Here is a 19,346-nt window from a genome sequence, read left to right as displayed (position 1 = left end):
AGGTAGAGCTCTGATTGATGTGCAAAATGGTGAATTAACCTTGAGGGTCAATGAAGAACAGGTGGTCCTTCATATTTTTGAAGTTCTTAAGCACCCTAATGATTCTGAAGGGTGTATGAAAATAGATGCTATTGAACCACTTGTTCAAGAAGTACTGGAAGCTGAGGTACTTGATGATATTCTGGATCCTAGTTCTGAATATGAATTAGTTGAAGTTGATGATTCACCACCCCAGAAGGCTGTGGTTTACACGCCTAAAGCAGAGGAGGAAGCCCCCAAGCTTGAGCTCAAATCCTTACCTCCTTCTCTGAAATATGTGTTCTTGGGTGAGAATGACTCATATCCAGTGATTATTAGCTCTTCCTTGAAGCCTGAAGAGGAAGAGGCGCTTATTTCAGTGCTCAGGAGCCATAAAATAGCTCTTAGGTGGACCATTGGTGACTTGAAGGGGATTAGTCCAACCAAGTGTATGCACAAGATCCTCCTTGAAGATGATGCTAAACTAGTTGTGCAACCACAAAGGAGACTCAATCCAACCATGAAACAGTGGTCCAAAAAGAGGTAATGAAATTATGGGAAGCAGGTATTATTTACCCTATTTCTGACAGTCCTTGGGTAAGTCCTGTGCATGTAGTCCCCAAGAAAGGAGGGATGACAGTGATCAAGAATGATAAGAATGAGCTCATTCCTACAAGAACAGTCACATGATGGAGAATGTGTATAGACTACAGGAGGCTCAACACTGCTACAAGGAAGGATCACTTCCCCCTGCCTTTCATTGATTAGATGCTTGAGAGGTTAGCTGGTCATGCATTTTATTGTTTTTTAGATGGATATTCTGGTTATAATCAAATTGCAGTGGACTCTCAAGATCAAGAGAAGACAGCATTCACATGCCCCTTTGGAGTATTTGTTTACAGGAGAATGCCATTTGAATTTTGCAATGCTCTAGCAACTTTTCAGAGGTGTATGCTTTCAATTTTTTCTGACATGATTGAAAAGTTCATTGAGGTATTTATGGATGACTTTTCTGTCTTTGGTAATTCTTTTGAATCCTGCCTTAAGCATTTATCTCTTGTCTTGAAACGGTGTCAAGAATCAAACCTTGTTTTAAATTGGGAAAAATGTCATTTTATGGTTACAGAAGGTATTGTTCTTGGACACCGGATTTCAAGTAAGGGGATTGAAGTTGAAAAAGCAAAGGTAGAGGTAACTGAAAAATTACCACCACCAGCTAATGTTAAGGCAATCAGAAGTTTCTTGGGTCATGCAGGATTTTATAGAAGATTTATAAAGGATTTTTTAAAAATTGCCAAACCATTAAGCAACATGTTGGTTGTTGGTGTTCCTTTTGTCTTTGATTCTGATTGCCTGCATGCTTTTGAAATTCTGAAAGCAAACCTTATCTCTGCTCCCATTATAGCTCCCCCTAACTGGGATCTACCTTTTGAATTGATGTGTGATGCTAGTGACTTTGCTATAGGAGCTATTTTAGGACAGAGACATGGTAAGCTTGTACATGTCATTTACTATGCTAGCCGTGTATTAAATGATGCCCAAAAGAATTACACAACTATAGAAAAAGAATTATTAGCTATTGTGTATGCTGTTGATAAGTTTAGTTCCTATTTGATTGGTTCTAAGGTTATTATTTATACTGATCATACTGCTTTGAAGTACCTTCTAACCAAATAGGATTCTAAACCAAGATTAATTAGATGGGTGTTGCTCCTTCAGGAGTTTGATATTGAGATAAAAGATAAGAAAGGGTTAGAAAATCAAGTAGCTGACCATCTCTCTAGGATTGAACCTAAAGCAGGAGTACAACCACCCACAGCTGTGACTGAGACGTTTCTAGATGAACAATTGTTCCTCATTCAGCAGGCTCCATAGTTTGTAGACATTGCAAATTATAAAGCCATGAATTTTATTCCAAAGGAGTACAGCAGGCAATAAGTAAAGAAGCTGTTGACTGATGCAAAGTACTATATCTGGGAGGAACCATATCTTTTTAAGAGGTGTTCAGATGGCATAATCCAGAGATGTGTCCCAGATGAGGAAAAACAGCAGATTCTTTGGCACTGTCATGGTTCTGATTATGGAGGCCACTTTGGTGGTGAAAGGACAGCTACAAAAGTCCTTCAGAGCGGGTTCTACTGGACGACTCTCTTCAGGGACTCAAGAGCATTTGTGAAGCACTATGACAGATGTGAAAAAGCTATAAATCTCCCTGCCAACCATGAAATGCCACAGCAAGGGATTCTCGAGGTTGAGTTGTTTGATGTGTGGGGTATTGATTTCATGGGACCTTTCCCACCCTCGCATTCAAACAACTATATTCTAGTGGCAGTTGACTATGTGTTCAAGTGGGTGGAAGCTGTGGCTCTACCCACCAATGATGCCAAGGTGGTACTGAGCTTTCTTCAGAAATATATCTTTAGCCGGTTTGGTGTTTCAAGGACACTCATTAGTGATGGTGAAAGTCACTTATGCAACAGACAGCTGGACTCTCTTTTGCAGAGAAATGGAGTCCGTCATAAAGTGGCAACCCCCTATCACCCTCAAACAAGTGGACAGGTTGAAGTTTCCAATAGGAAACTCAAAAGGATTCTAGAGAAGACCATCAGTGTTTCAAGAAAGGACTGTTCTAGGAAACTTGATGATGCTCTCTGGGCATACCAGACAGCGTACAAGACTCCTGTTGGCATGTCCTCTTATTAGTTGGTCTATGGCAAAGCCTGTCACTTGCCAATTGAACTGGAGCACAAAGCCTACTGGGCAATCAGGTATCTAAACCTTGATTCAGAAGCTACAGAAATTAAGCGAATGCTTCAGTTAAATGAGCTTGATGAATTCAGATACTCAGCCTATGAGAATGCCAAGCTCTATAAGGAGAAAAATAAGCTATTGCATGACAAGAAGATTGTCATCAGAGTCTTTGAGTCAGGACAGAGAGTGCTTCTGTACAATTCAAGGCTCAAACTCTTTCCCAGGAAGCTGAAATTCCGGTGGTCAGGACCATTTGTAGTTACCCGAGCTTCACCATATGGTCATGTGGAAATACAGGAAGAGAATTCTGATAGAAAATTTACAGTAAATGGCTAGAGGTTGGAGCACTATCTTGGAGGCGAGATTGATCGCCAGAGGTCCGCTCATCTACTGAATTAGCAGAACTGACAGTCAAGCTAGTGACGCTAAAGAAGCGTTTGTTGGGAGGTAACCCGATAAATTTGTATCCTTAGTACTTTTCATAGTAGTAGTTTTCTTACTTGTTTGATTTTTTATTGAGTTTTTACTGTTTTTCAAATCATGTAGCTATCTTAGAACAGGAGCCGGACACAAAAAAGAGAGAGAGAGAGAGAGAGAGAGAGAGAGAGAGAGAGAGAGAGAGAGAGAGAGAGAGAGAGAGAGAGAGAAGAAGCACACGACGCGCAAGCGTCAGATTGGTGTGCGTGAAAAATAAAAAAAAACAGAGAGTTGCACGGGAGTGGCGCAGAAATGATGCCTTTCGCACAAACAAGCCCACGCGTACGAATACCCCACGCGTGCATGTCATTGGTGATTTTGGCACTCCACGCGTACGCGTTAGTGACGCGTATGCGTGACCTTGAAATTCGATGTAAATAAGTGTTTGGACAGAGAGTTGTGTTGGCTTGGGGCTGGAAGTGTGCTAGAAGCACAAAACTGGTTCACGCGTACGCGTTCCTGACGCATGCGCGACATTTGCATAAATGGCCATCCACGCGTGTGCGTGCATGATGCGCACGCGTCGATTGAAAATGTTGGTTCCCAAGCCACGTGAACAGAGAGTTGTGCGTGCGCGCGGCTGGCTTCTCGTGAATCGCACAAATCCAAGGGCATGCGGACGTGTGCCTGACGCTCACGCATCATTAATGAGAATTCACGACCCATGCGTACGCGTGCCGTATGCGTACGCATCGCTTGTGCCGCACAACTACATTAGTTCGCCGCCCAGTTTTAATTTTCTTTTTCCATCTTCCAATCCTAATTCTCTCTTATTCTTTTATCCTTTTCTTTTTCTTTCATCATAATATTTGTCTCTTTCTATTTTCAGCTCTTCCTTGCTTGAGGACAAGCAAACCTTTAAGTTTGGTGTTGACGCTCCGCTTAAGGATTTTCTCTTTGTTTTTATGGCACCAAAAGGGAGGCAAATCATCTTCACGGAGGAGCACAACCTGAAGAATAAAACGACCGATAGGATAACTAAGGTGGTTGAGTTCCTTTCATTCTATATTCCTTCCCAATTTTACTATATTATGTTCCAGTTTTCTGCTATTTTGCTTTGTTTATTGCATGACCCATTATTAGCTAGAGTCCTAGGTTCCATTTTAGTTTTCTCTTAATTGTTTGAATTCTGAAAAGATGTCTCATGTATTGTCCCACTGAGCTTGAAATAAAAAAAAAAGAAAGAAAGAAGAAAAAAGAGTGTAATGCATGAGAAATTAAGTTTAATTTTAAGAATAGTCTCATTTATTCAAATGTGGTGGTATTAATTGTAATTCTGAATGCATGACATGAACAGTGCATTGTCGAATTTGAATCAAAGGATGTTGATGTATAAGGAACAGGAATTTAGAGAACTATTATGATTTCTCTGAAATTACTGAAAGTTTAAGCCTTGAAGCAAAAGAAACAGCAAAAGAAAAATAAGAGCAAGGTCCAAGGCTCTGAGCATCAATGGCTAGGGAGGTCAGACATGATTAAAAGCTCAAAGAGTTGTTTCTCTAGTCACATGCTTGTGGTGTTCCTGTGTCAAGTAATCCTTGAGACAAAACATTTAGAGTCAAGATCAATTGCAGAGTACGCCAAAGGCTTTGAGCACCACTGTCTGGGAGTAACTAAAAAAATTTTAGAACTTAAAGAAAGTTCCCTAGTTAAGTGCTTGTGGTGTTTCTGTGTCAAGTAAAGCTTGAGACAAAACATTTAAAGTCACGGCTAGGCTCAAGGTGCAAAGCACCAGAAAAAAAATTGTTGTGTTCAAGGATTAAATTGAAGTACAAAAGATCAGAGAATTCATATATTATCCGAATTCTAATTCCGAATAACAGTGACATCCTTCTGATTCAAAGGAAAGTGAGATGCCAAAACTATTCAGGATTGCAGTTGTAAACCCCACTATAAGAAGAGACATGAGCTTAATCGAACTCTCATTCTCATGCAAATTCACATCCTAAGCCTATATTAATTTTGGTTGCTTGAGGACAAGCAACAATTCAAGTTTGGTGTTGTGATGCGTGAGAATCTTTCCTATCTTTTCCTAGTGAATTTGCATCTAAATTGTTGAGTTTAATAAAGAATTAATTATCTTTTAGCCAATATGGATGCTACTTTGAGTCTTTTGCAATTTTGTTTATTCTAGATAGCATTCGACTGGATTTGATGGAGTTTCTGCAGCACAAGGATCAAAAGAGATGGCAGCGAGGAGCGACGCGTATGCGTGACTGACGCATGCGTGTGATTTGGAGCTTTCCATGGCGACGCGTTCGCATGATTGACGCGTATGAATGATTTGAAGATTTGCTCAGCGACGCATACGCATGACTGACGCGTACGCGTGACATGCGCCACGTGCAGAAAACGCAGAAAAAAGCTGGGGGCGATTTCTGGGCTGTTTTGACCCAGTTTCCAGCCTAGAAAACACAGATTAGAAGCTGCAGAATGGACGAAACAAGTGGTCTCCATCCATCAATTGAATACTTGCTGATTATTTGATTAATTCTGATTTAAATTTAAATATTATTTTAGGGAAAGATATTATTTTAATTTCAGAAATTAGATTTTTAAATTTATTAGGATTAGATATAAAAAGAAGAAACTTTTCTTCCGGGAAAGAGGAGATTCCAGACTACCAAAATACATTTTATCAGAATCTTAGTTTTCCCTCTGAACCATGAGCAACTAAACCTCCATTGTTAAGGTTAGGAGCTCTGTCTATTGGCGGATTGATTCTACTACTTTTTCCATTTTAATTTATGTACTGATTTATAAATTTAAGACATGTTTTCGTTCTTTATCTTGTGAATTTGGGTGGAACGGAAGTATAACCCTCTTTCTAATTGAGTTCTTGTATAACTTGGAAAAGCTCTTTACTTGAACAACAGCTTAAAAACAATTTCTCCTAAATTTTAATTATCTGGATTTAACGGGACACGTGACATATAATCCTCTTATTTTTGGATAATTAGGATTTTTGTGGCATATAAACTGAAATTTGATCATGCAGCTTCTAATTGGAATTAATTGACCAAGGAATTGGCGGTTGATGAATTTTAGAGGAGACTAGGAAGGTCTAAGGAATTAGGGTCTAGTCACATATAGTTTGCCATGAATTAAATCTTGCATAATTAAAATAGTTAGTAAGAAAAATCAATCCGGAAAATAGATAACTGTGAAGCCTTAATTGTTTCTCCATATATTATTCCCAACTTATTTATCTGACTTTCTTTAATATTCTTTATATTGTTTAATATCTTTTGAACTCTCAAACATACTATTCTGTTTATCTAACTAAGTAATTTAATCAACCATTGTTGCTTAATCTATCAATCCTCGTGGGATCGACCCTCACTCACCCGAGGTATTACTTGGTACGACCCGGTGCACTTACTAGTTAGTTTGTGGGTTATAAATACCGCATCATTGTTGCTTTATCTTTGTATCTTATTAATCTCCTTAATCTTCCTGCAAAGAATTCCATTTCATCATGTGTTATGCTATCATTAGATTCTTCTTCTTTGACCATCATTCTTGACTTTAATATTACACTTTTCTTTTTATCATCTCTGTCTTAAGACATGTGGGTAGGTTCATAGGCCAACAGATTGCCTCTTAGCTCATTATAGATATTTTTTTTTAAAAATTATTCCTCTCGAAAATGGTTGTGCCTTTTACTTTCTATTTCTTAGTGGGATTTCTCAAAATCCTTCTCACTAGAGTTTCTTCGGAATAAATCTTTTTCATAGCGTCCATCAATGCTTTCACCCTCCTTCTTGAAGAACATCTCGTACTCCTTCATCAGCATGTCTATTCTTGTCTTTTTTACTTGTTTTGTTCCTTCATGGAAGAGTTGCAGCTTGTCCCAAATTTTTTTTGGCAATTTTGCATCTTGAAATTTTTTTGAACTCTTCAAAACTAACAGTACAATGCATTAGCTTGATTGCATTGGCATTGAGTTCAACTTTCTTCTTTTCATTCTCTGTCCACTCGTTATCTTCCTTTGGCACCACTTCTCCATCAGCATTTTGCTTTGTCAGAACATCAGGTCCGTTGATAATAATCTTTCAAATGTCATAGTCGATTGGTTGCACGAAGATCCATATTCTCTCCTTCCACTGTGAGTAGTTGTAACACCCTAATTTTTAGCACGTCATGATCGTACCAAAAGTAAGGTGTTACAAACCTGATTTTCTTTATTTTCTATTTAATATTGAGCCTTTATGTTGATATTGCGTTTCAGTTTATAAGAAAATTTCAGAAAATAAATTTTAGTAATTAAAATCACATAATTATTAATAATAGATGCCATACAATTAAATTCAATGTAAAACTCAAATACAATACCTATCCCTCTGGATAAAATAAAAACCCTGAAGCAACAAGGGCGAGGGAACTCTATAAAAACAACAGGAATCACAAGTAAATCTACTAATCGTCTGCAGCTTCTTACTGAATCTCTGAACCTATGTCACTGAAAGCGTGGAAGATTTGGTGAGAACAAACCACACGTTCTCAGTAGGGATTGGGAATACCGTAAAAGTAATGAATTCAATGCAAATAATTAACTTACTTAGTAAAAATATTTTGTTAAACCTTTGGAAATACTTTTATCTCTACTTCAGATAAACAATTACTTTTCTTTAAATTTCTTAACTCAAAATAGATTTTAATCACAAAATTAGTCATATTTCAATCATAACATCTCATAATCAACCACGGCCCTAGGCCCAAGCAACTCAATCAACCACTAATTCATCACAATCCAACCAATTTTTAGCCACAAACACAAGTAAGAAGGTTCAAACACAATCAAGCAGTTATATCAAGTAGAACAATTAGCAATTAAATGTAACTATTCACATAGGCAAACCAATTATAATATGCACACCCAAACAATGTCATATAAATGCATATGATGCATGCCTGTCCCTAATGCAGGCCATGAGCTCATGTGTCGGTTGCCTACCCCCTCTCGACATTACCAGGGCACAAGTCACAGATATGGCTTTCCAGATGTATACAGTGTGCTTATAAGTCGTACGGCTAGGCCGAATACAGTGAGACTTTCCAAATTAATAAGCGTACATCTGGAAAATAGTTCTCAGTGTGTGGGCGTCTCCACTTTACATTTGGCACTAAGGCCCAAACAATATCACATCTGCTCTCCTGTGGCAGACATTTCATTAATTTAATATATTTCTTTAATCTTTGTTTTCTGCTCTCCTGTGACAGAGATCCTTTTAGTTAATATATTCTTTAAATCCTTGTCCCCTGCTCTCCTGTGGCAGAGATTCCTTTTCTTAAAAAAACCGAGCTCAAAACAACACTTAAAACAAAATATCTCCTTACAAAATTGGATTTAAAACATGATATTTTTCTTATTAAATCGAGTTTAAAAAATAGAACACACCTTTTCTCAACTAAATAAATCTCAAATAATTTAATTTTCTAAAACCAAATCTTTTAAAATAACTTTTCAAATAAAACCTCAGATTTTATAAAATTTCGGCAACACTTCTCCTAAAACTCGGGCTTAGCCACCCTTTTCGGGTCCCAACTGAATCATTTTCAACCTCTTTTCAATCAAAAAATCAAAACAGATTTTAATCACAAAATTAGTCATACTAACCATCTCTCAACCACATAGTCATATTTCAACCACAACATCTCATCTCAATACATCCGTGAACTAACAACTTAAGTAAGGGATTCAAAGCAACATACAAATAAGTCAAACAGCACAATCACAGAGAAGTAATACAAGCAAATACAACCAAATTCATCATTCAGTCATTCCAAATAATCTTAAATTATTTACAAATACCCACTAGACTTCCATGGTATTCATATTTAAAACAGTTAATTTCAAAATAAAATCCCCTACCTCCGATGAAATCAAAGTCAACGAAAATTCTGGAGGAGCTTTTTGACCGAGTTACTGAAGAAGAAAATGTCAGAAATTGCCTGTGCCTCCTAGAACTCCAATTGGCCGAACTCAAGGGGAAGAGGAGCTACGTCACCGTCAACTTCTACCAGACAAAAATAACACGTGTAGAGGAGGAAGATACGAACACTTTTACCGGATTAGATTTTCACTTAGAGTTATGAATCTCAAGAAATCGAAGTTGGAATTTCATCAGGGGTTCATGGTTTTCTTTCTCTCCCTCGGCTCTTTGATTTCTTTTTTTTCTTCAAAGCATGAGCAACCATGCGTGTATGAGGATGACTAATGGAATAAAAGCAAACATGTGTCAATTATGTATGTATATGATTATATATAAACATGCCACGTTTGGCTTTTGCTTGTTTTTGTTTCCTTAGGCTTCGGCCACTAATATAATCATATACATACATAATTGACACATGATCGTACCAAAAGCAAGGCATTACGGACCTGATTTTCTTTATTTTTTATTTAATATTGAGCCTTTACGTCGATATCGCGTTTCAGTTTATAAGAAAATTTCAGAAAAGTAATTATTTATCTGAAGTAGAGATAAAAGAAAATGGATTAGTAATGCCTTACTTTTGGCACGATCATGACGTGCTAAAAGTTAGGGTGTTACATTATGGTATCAGAGTAGTTCGTTCTCGTTAGAGCCTTGGGAATGGACTGACTATGCTTTATTGCATACTCTGAGTGTTTGTCATGCAGTAGGACTTGTCCCACTGACAAGAGTTTGAGTTTCAAATGCATAATTGTCTATTGATTAATGCTGTTAGTCGACCGTTGCATCTCTCATTGTATTAGGTCTGGCCAACTTAATACTAATGATTCATGTATATGGAAACACTAATGAACTATCATAGACGAAGTAGAAGTAATAGGTAATGTGAATCGTAAATTTTGGAAACGTTAGGAGTTAATTTCTTGATGTTACTCGGTTTCGTATCTATTCTTTCATGGTTTGCCTTGAGGTTCTAGTTCGAGATTTCTTTTCCTGAAGAGAGTTAACTGATTATTCTCCAACCCTATTTGCTTGTTCATATGCTTTCTCATTCGATCCTGATTGCATATGTCTTCTTAAATTTCTTGGATATCTGCCTTGTATTATTTAAACTCCTCTTCTTGACTAGTATATTCTTTTATGTAATTTGGATTTGTTTAATGTGTAAAACCCGGTTAATTAACGGCTAATTAACCCATAAATGAGAATTTATTCTAGAAAGCCTAAAATGTGATTTTTATGGCTTAATATAATAGAGGAGATTGAGACGAGAATTTTGGTACCAATTTTATAGAATTTGGACCAAGATTGGACCGAACGGGCCAAACCGGGCCAACCAGACCCAAAGTGGGCCCTTGGCCCAACTAAACTAAATCAAAACCCTAGTTTTCAGCACTCTCTCTCCTCACACAACACTAATCATTCATAACCATTTGAATTTGCCTGACTGAGATTTACAAGATGACCATAGCTTGCTTCATACCAACAATCTCCGTGGGATTGACCCTTACTCGCGTAAGGTTTATTACTTGGACGACCCAGTGCACTTGCTGGTTAGTTGTGCAAAGTTGTGATAAAGAGTTGAGATTGCAATTGAGCGTACCATGTTGATGGTGCCTTTGATGATCACAATTTCGTGCACCAAGTTTTTGGCGCCGTTGCCGGGGATTGTTTGAGTTTGGACAACTGACGGTTCATCTTGTTGCTTAGATTAGGTATTTTTCAGAATTTTTAAGAATGAATTCTAGTGTTTCAAGGTGATGTTCTTATCATCACCAAAGCTGATTGATCTTCATCAATTTAGCTCTTGAATGCAATGTCCTGCTGAAACTTGACTAGCCATGTCTAATTCCTTTAGACTAAAGCTTTAGACTAACATTGCATGATTCCTGGAATTCTTATTAAAAATTTTGAATTTCTTTATTTTCTTTTTCATATAATTTTCGGAAAAAACCAAAAAAATTACAAAATCATAAAAATAAAAAATATTTCTTGTTTGAGTCTAGTGTCTCACTTTAAGTTTGGTGTCAATTGCATGTTTCTGTTCTTCTTGCATTCATTCATGTGTCTTCATTGATCTTCAAGTTGTTTTTGATGATTTACTTGCTCTGATCTTTAAATTCTCTTGTTTTGTGTGTTTTATTGTTTCTCATATGCATTCTCAATTTGTTAGTGTCAGTAGTATACAAACTTTTAAGTTTGGTGTCTTGCATGCATTGTTCATTTGATTTTAGTTGCATTTTGATTTTTCCTCATCATTAAAAATCCAAAAAATTTTTAATTTGTGTCTTTTCAAGTCAATAATGCAGAGAATTGAAGATTCAGAACATACAGCAGAGGAATTACACAGAAAAAGTTGGGCGTTCAAAACGCCCAGTGAAGAAGAAAAACTGGCATTTAAACGCTAGCCAGGGTACCTGGTTGGGCGTTTAACGCCCAAAAGGGTAGCATTTTGGGCGTTAAACGCTAGAATGGATACCATTCTGGGCGTTTAACGCCAGGATGGCACAAGAGGGAAGATTTTGTTTTTAATTCAAATTTTTTTCAAGTTTTCATAATTTTTCAAAATCAAATCTTTTTCAAATCATATCTTTTCAATCATATATTTTCAAAATCAATTTCTTTCCATTTTCAAAAATACTTGCTAACAATTAATGATTTGATTCAACATTTCAAGTATGTTGCCTTTTCTGTTGAGAAAGGTTTAATGTTTGAATCATATCTTTTCTTGTTGGCCAAGTCATTGATTTTTAAAAATCAAATCTTTTTAAATTGTTTTTCAATCATATCTTTTTAAAACCATAACTTTTCAATCATATCTTCTTAATCACATCTTTTTCAAAATAGTTTTCAAATCATATCTTTTTTATTTCCAATTTCAAAATCTTTTTCAAAAATTACTTAATTTCTTTCCCACTCTTGGTTTTCGAAAATCAATTACCATTTTTCAAAATTTCTTTTAATTAATTCACTTTAATTTTCGAAAATTTCTTCCCCTCTTCTCACATCCTTCTATTTATGGACTAACATGTGCAATTCAAACTCTATCTTTCTAAGTTCGAATTCTTCTACCTCTTCCTTCTATTTTTCTTTTTCTTTGACACCTCAAGGAATCTCTATACTGTGACATAGAGGATTCCATATTTTCTTATTCTCTTCTCTTTCATATGAGTAGGAGCAAGGACAAAAGCATTCTTGTTGAGGCTGACACTGAACCTGAAAGGACCTTGAAGCGAAAGCTAAGAGAAGCTAAAGCACTACTCTCTGTAGAGGACCTAACAGAAATCTTCAAACAAGAGGAAGACATGGCAACCGAAAACAACAACAATGCCAACAATGCAAGGAAGGTGCTGGGTGACTTTACTGCACCTACTCCCGACTTCTATGGGAGAAGCATCTCTATCCCTGCCATTGGAGCAAACAACTTTGAGCTTAGACCTCAATTAGTTTCTCTATTGCAACAGAATTGCAAGTTCCATGGACTTCCATTGGAAGATCCTCATCAGTTTTTAGCTGAATTCTTGCAAATCTGTGACACTGTCAAGACCAATGGGGTTGACCCTGAGGTCCACAGACTTATGGTATTCCCTTTTGCTGTAAGAGACAGAGCTTGGATATGGTTGGACTCACAACCTAAAGAAAGCCTGAACTCTTGGGAAAAGCTAGTCAATGGCTTCTTGGCAAAGTTCTTTTCACTTCAAAAATTGAGTAAGCTTAGAGTGGAAGTCTAAACCTTCAGACAGAAGGAAGGTGAATCCTTCTATGAAGCTTGGGAAAGATACAAACAATTGATCAGAAAGTGTCCCTCTGACATGCTTTCTGAATGGAGCATCATAGGTATCTTCTATGATGGTCTGTCTCAACTGTCCAAGATGTCATTGGATAGCTCTGCTAGAGGATCTCTTCATCTGAAGAAGACGCCTGCAGAAGCTCAAAAACTCATTGAAATGGTTGCAAATAACCAATTCATGTACACTTTTGAAAGGAATCATGTGAACAATGGGACGAATCAGAAGAAAGGAGTTCTTGAGATTGATACTCTGAATGCTATATTGGCTCAGAACAAATATATCCTGGGATTAAAAACAAAACAAAAAAAGTAAGATATATATTAGAAAAGTTTTCATGAATTTTAGTAAGAAACTAAGACTAGAATTGTTGGATTCTTTTAAAATTAACTAAGCTGAAATTCTTACAATGCTTGAGATATCATAAATAACAATTACTGCTGCTACACCACGAAAGTATATAGGAGCCAAACTATGGTATCTTTCTTGTCCTGCTGTATCCCATATGTCAAACTTCAATGTAGCTTATGGTAATTATAATAGTTCTGTGAAAAATGTTGCACGTACAGTTGGTCCCTATTGATCTTATTTTTTTCTTTCATTGATGAAGCAAAGCAATTAATGGATACAAAAAAACAAGCAAAATCAATTTCAAAGTTCATAGAAAGAAAATTCAGAACAAATCAAACCAAAAAGAATAAACCAGAAGTAAATGAGAAAAGTAGGAGAAAGGATGCACCAACAGATCTGAACCTACGATGGGTGTGCACCGTTGAAGGTTAGAGGTGATGGAGGCAGGAACCTATATAACTATAGTAGATTTGAACCACGCACAATGTAGGAAGAGATGGAGAGAAAATATGGCAGACAGGACGAAACAGAGAGCCCGGTGTTGTCAAAATATAGTAATGATAATCGGCTGGTGAGGAATCTGGAGAAAAAAGAAAAATAAATATGATTAATTCTAGATTGGCATGATTAACGAAAACACAATCAGATCATAAATCTCCCCATTTTAAGCCAAAAAAAGCAGAAGATACTTCAAAGTAGATGTCTCACTTACTCATGTCTAGCACGGTAGCACCTATATATTTTATGGTGAAATCACACAGAGTATTACTTTTATCATGTCTGAGAATTTCTATGCAAGGTCTTCAATGCTGGTTCCTCCCTTACTACATGCAATGACAAGCTGCAAAACCAATAAAAGTTGAAAGAATTGAAATTCAGTTACATAAATACCATAAAGAAGTTGCAAGGGTTTAACACTGCAAATAACGCAAATTAAATTTAAACAAACGGTATAGAATACTTACAGGACCAGCAGACTTACGATCTAGGATTATAGAAAAGTACATCTCATTCACAAGTGCCAGTTTTTGACATAAATAAACCTGTAGAAAACAAACAATTAGAAATATCAAAAAATTAATCCATCCAATAAGACTGTGTATCCATTTCATATATGATTGTGCATAAAAAAATTTGAACATCATTTCCAAACAAAACAACGGCTCTAATTGGGTATATTGTGCTCATCAAATCGTGTAATTGGTAGTGGGGTATATATATAGTTTTAGGACCGCTCTTCTTGGCCACTAGGCCTTGTATTTTTGTTGGAACTCCAATTTTTATTTGATTAGAACTGCATTGTGCCCCATCTCCTGAACCAGATGCAATTATAAACAGATTTTATTCCCAATTTAGCCATCCAAATCTGGTCTTGTATCTGCATATTTTTCCCAAGCCATACACAGCAGATTTATTGTTGCAGAAATTTCACAGCAGATCTATCTGCATAATCCCATAGCAACTCCCTAGAGCAGAATCTGAACTGCACTTGTTCTAGCCTTTAGGACTATATCTAAGTGCTATTTAGAGTAAGATTAGGACCTTAAATTCCTTTTGTAATAGTAGCAGCCTTGCTGCAAACTTCAACAACAATGTAGGTCATGTATCACCCCATCTTAACCCCTACTTTAATGTTCTAAATTCATGCATTACCAAATTCTTAGAACTCAAGGTTATATATATATATATATATATATATATATATATATATATATATTGTAATGTCCAACAAATGTATAGCATAAACCAGAAGTATAGAGATAGATGATAGAACAAATTTCTAGTCACCAAATAGCTAATATGAATACAAGCAAGTCCAGGTGACCAATCCAACCACTAAAAAGGTTCATTTTAGGTAGTGATCAAAATAATAACATTGCTAATAACTACAACAACTACAAAATAATAATACCACTATGCACATCCATCCTCAATGAACTCAACTCTAAATCAAGACCATAATATTGAAATGAATCAACTGAGATTGTCATATCAAAAGCCACACGCATATAAATTCAAATGAGAACCAAAAAAAGGTTCATTTTGGGTAGTGATCTCAGAGGGAACATGTATTACCAGCAATATCTGCAACATGGTCAGCCTTAACAATGTGTACACCACCCTTAAGACCATTTTTAAAAGTTCCCAAGCCATTCCACCAGCCAAAACTTGACTCTTAACCATGATCTGCACAACAATCCCAGTCACATCACTTGTCATCACATATTATTTTTCCATAATAAGAGAAATTGTTAGATAATTTTTGAGTAAAAAAATTTGTCCCTTTACACTATTCACAATTCCACAGCTCAGCTATTAAGTATTTGAAAGTGGAAACCCATCAATTGGAGCTGTTGAATGGTAAAGGGTACATGTCAATACTTTATATCAATTGTTAAAACAACGCAGAGAACTGTTTTGATTCCATCAGACCAACCCAAAAACATAATAGTGGTACCTTCAAATTCTTTAACTCTATACAGCAACAATTAACTTGAATTAATAGAAGATATAGACAAAATCTAAATCAAATTAACCTAAAAGCATAATCTGAACCGAGAAGATATAGAAAATTTTGATGAAAATAGGGAACAAATTGGATGGAAGAACGAACTAGGGGAGAGGCCGAGATAGCTCAGATCGCACATGATAGAGGAGGGAGTAAGGGGTGGTGGAGAGGGGTACGGTCGAGGACAGTGAGAGGAGGATGTCTGGGCAACCACGCGATTCAAAGATGGCACAGACGCACACGGTAGAGCAGAGAACAGGGGTGGGTTTTGCACACCGTGGAGAAAGGATTAGGGGTTTCACGCACTGTAGAGTAGAGGGGAACGGTCGATGGCACTGAGAGGAGGATGGGTTGGCAACCACGTGATTCCAAGGTGACACAGCGGCAAACGGCAGAGCAGAGAAGAGGGGTTTGCGTGCTTCCACTCTCCTTTCGCAGGTTCCTAATTTTCTAGATTTTGGGTAATCTGATCAGATTAGGTAACACAACCACTAAGTAATCAAGTATATGATAAAGGGTTGGGGTTGGTGGCGGTGCTTCATGGATTCGACGCTAATCCATTTGATTCTGCGTCACATTGAAGAGATCGGATGTCAACCGCCGCTATGTTGCCAATTTGCAGCTCATGGAAAAATCGCAGGCAATTTGTTGCCGCTATCTTCCGTGTTTCTTGTAGTGTATATTTTCATTCAAATCCAAACTTAGACATTAATGACTTGATTAAATTACCTACTGTGGTTGCAGATGAGTTCTAAGCTAAACTGCTATAGAGTTTCCCCATTGATACATTATTTCCATAGGTAAAAAATATAGTATCTTCAAAACTCTTATTGCTACAAACCTGAGATACCTTCCTTTTTTTGTCATTTTGTTTTAGAATGTTTTAAATGAAGAATAAAGATTATTCAAGTGAATAACTTAAATTAGAATCACCACTAATAAGTACTTTTTAATGTAGTCCTCATGCATTGACATTCTATAACTGTCCTCAGTGTTAAAAGCTTATATTATTTCTGTTTTATTTATAACTGAGATAGCCTAATATACGAGTATCATTTACACTGGTAAAATAGTTATTTGATCGGATAAATTAAATCACATGCGTTTAAATAATTATCACACTTGATAATTATCCCTTAGAAGATAATTTTGGCCACAAATTCTATCCTTATCACTTTCTTAACGTAACACCCTAATTAGCCTAAACTTTACCTTGCGTCGTAAAGCAAAGGATAATCAGAGATTACGACAGTTCTAAGCTCATACATATAATATATATATATATATATATATATATAGAATGAATAGTATAATCTAGAAGCCCGACGAAGAATATAGTTCAAAGACAGGATTTGAAAAGCGCAAAACGTACTAACGAAGCTTCTAACTTAAGACACAAGAAATAATTACAGTATAACAAATATCATAGTATAATATCATAAGAGTCTAGCCACGGCTCGCGGAGTTTAAGCCGGCTAGCCATATACACAGAAACCAGACAGTAAAAACAGCTTATACAAGTTTTGTTCTCTCAAATACAAGCCTTTAGACAAAACAAAATACAAAAGAGAGAGTCATATACAAAATAAATCAAAAGACTCAAAAGAAGTATCCGGTCCTCCGCTTCTGTCACCAATCAAACAACTCACAGGGGTGGGTTGCTACCTGCATCTGAAAACACACAACAGATATATGGTATAAGAACCGGAGGTTCTCAGTATGGTAATAGTGCCCAGTGATGTAGGATATAAGACACCGGGATGCCAAAGGCAATCCTAAGCTCCATATCCATCACAAGATTCAATCTTAAGGCATACTAAAACAGATACGCATAATTATGTAAATGATGAGTGGATATTTTATACGCTTTTTGGGGGTATTTTCATATAGTTTTTAGTAGGATTTAGCCACTTTTTAGTATACTTTTATTAGTTTTTATGAAAAAATCATATTTCTGGACTTTACTATGAGTTTGTGTGTTTTCCTGTAATTTCAGGTATTTTCTGGCTGAAATTGAGGGATCTGAGCAAAAATTTGATTCAGAGGCTGAAGAAGGACTACAGATGCTGTTGGATTCTGACCTCCCTGCACTCGAAGTGGATTTTCTGGAGCTACAAAACTCTAAACGGCGCGCTTCCAATTGCGTTGGAAAGTAGACATCCAGGGCTTTCCAGAAATATATAATAGTTCATACTTTGATCGAGTTTTGATGATGTATATTGATGTCAAAACGCCAGCTCTCTGCCCTTTTCTGACGTCAAAACGCCAGAGCTGGCATAAAAGTTGGAGTTAAACGTCCAAACTGGCACAAAAACTGGTGTTTAACTCCAGGAACAGCCTATGCACGTGAAAGCTTCAATGCTCATCCCAAGCACACACCAAGTGGGCCCAAGAAGTGGATTTCTGCACTACCTATCTTAGTTTACTCATTTTTTGTAAACCTAGGTTACTAGTTGAGTATAAAAACTACTCTTGGAGACTTATTTTGTACCTCATGACATTTTACATCTGAATTTGTATCTTCTACGACATGAGTCTCTAAACCCCATGGTTGGGGGTGAGGAGCTCTGCTGTGTCTCGATGGATTAATGCAATTACCAATGTTTTCCATTCAATCACGCTTGCTTCCATTCTAAGATATTCATTCGCACTTAAACATGATGAATGTGATGATTCGTGACACTCATCACCATTCTCAACTTATGAACGCGTGTCTGACAACCACCTCTGTTCTATCTTAGATTGAATGTGTATCTCTTAGCCTCCATTTCAAAAGATCGGAGTCTTCATGGTATAAGCTAGGATTATTGGCGGCCATTCTTGGGATCTGGAAAGTCTAAACCTTGTCTGTGGTATTTCGAGTAGGATCCGGGAGGGGATGACTGTGACGAGCTTCAAACTCGCGAGTGTTGGGCGTAGTGACAGACGCAAACGGATCATTGGATTCTATTCCAACATGATCGAGAACCGACAGATGATTAGCCGTGCGGTGACAGCGCACATGGACCATTTTCACTGAGAGGATGTGAAGTAGCCATTGACAATGGTGACACCCTACACACAGCTTGCCATGGAAGGAGCCTTGCGTGCGTGAAGAATAAGACAGTAGGAAAGCAGAGATTCAGATGACAGAGCATCTCCAAAACTCCAACCTGTTCTCCATTATTGAATCACAAGTACCTTTTATTTCATGTTCTTTTATTTTATTGCAAACAAAACCCCTTTCATTGATAATCTCTTGACTAAGAGTTACAAGGTAACCATAGCTTGCTTCAAGCCGACAATCTCCGTGGGATTGACCCTTACTCACGTAAGGTATTACTTGGACGACCCAGTGCACTTGCTGGTTAGTTATGCGGAATTGCAAGTGTGATTGCAATTTTGTGCACCAGTAAACCTTAACATAAATAAGCCGGGTAATCTATCTTAGGGGATTTCTATTCTAGCCAAACACCGCTGTCTCACAGCCTTCACCAACCGATCCTCCATGCGACCCCATCGCCACCGCCTTCC

At 37.0% G+C, this 19,346-nt stretch overlaps 1 long non-coding RNA gene, 1 other non-coding gene and 1 pseudogene across 2 annotated transcripts; all 3 read right to left on the bottom strand.

Annotated features, from left to right (window-relative positions):
- Nucleotides 1-12,895: 12,895 nt before the first annotated feature.
- LOC148569052 (small nucleolar RNA R71) lies at nucleotides 12,896-13,003 on the bottom strand. Its single transcript, XR_015881524.1, has one exon. It is a non-coding gene; the product is annotated as a small nucleolar RNA R71 (small nucleolar RNA).
- Nucleotides 13,004-13,766: 763 nt separating this feature from the next.
- LOC110270753 (uncharacterized) lies at nucleotides 13,767-14,323 on the bottom strand. The gene is made up of 3 exons (XR_002360392.2): nucleotides 14,290-14,323; nucleotides 14,037-14,165; nucleotides 13,767-13,904 (listed from the first exon to the last, which is right to left on the bottom strand). It is a non-coding gene; the product is annotated as an uncharacterized LOC110270753 (long non-coding RNA).
- A 1,533-nt stretch (nucleotides 14,324-15,856) lies between these two features.
- Nucleotides 15,857-16,375, bottom strand: LOC148569051 (uncharacterized; annotated as a pseudogene).
- Nucleotides 16,376-19,346: the final 2,971 nt, after the last annotated feature.

Source organism: Arachis ipaensis, chromosome B4 (assembly GCF_059453495.1).
Source record: "Arachis ipaensis isolate K30076 ecotype BB chromosome B4, ASM5945349v1, whole genome shotgun sequence".
In the NCBI taxonomy this organism is placed as follows: Eukaryota; Viridiplantae; Streptophyta; class Magnoliopsida; order Fabales; family Fabaceae; genus Arachis; species Arachis ipaensis.
Note: the sequence above shows the minus strand (reverse complement) of the source record. Positions and strands in the feature narration are given on the sequence as shown.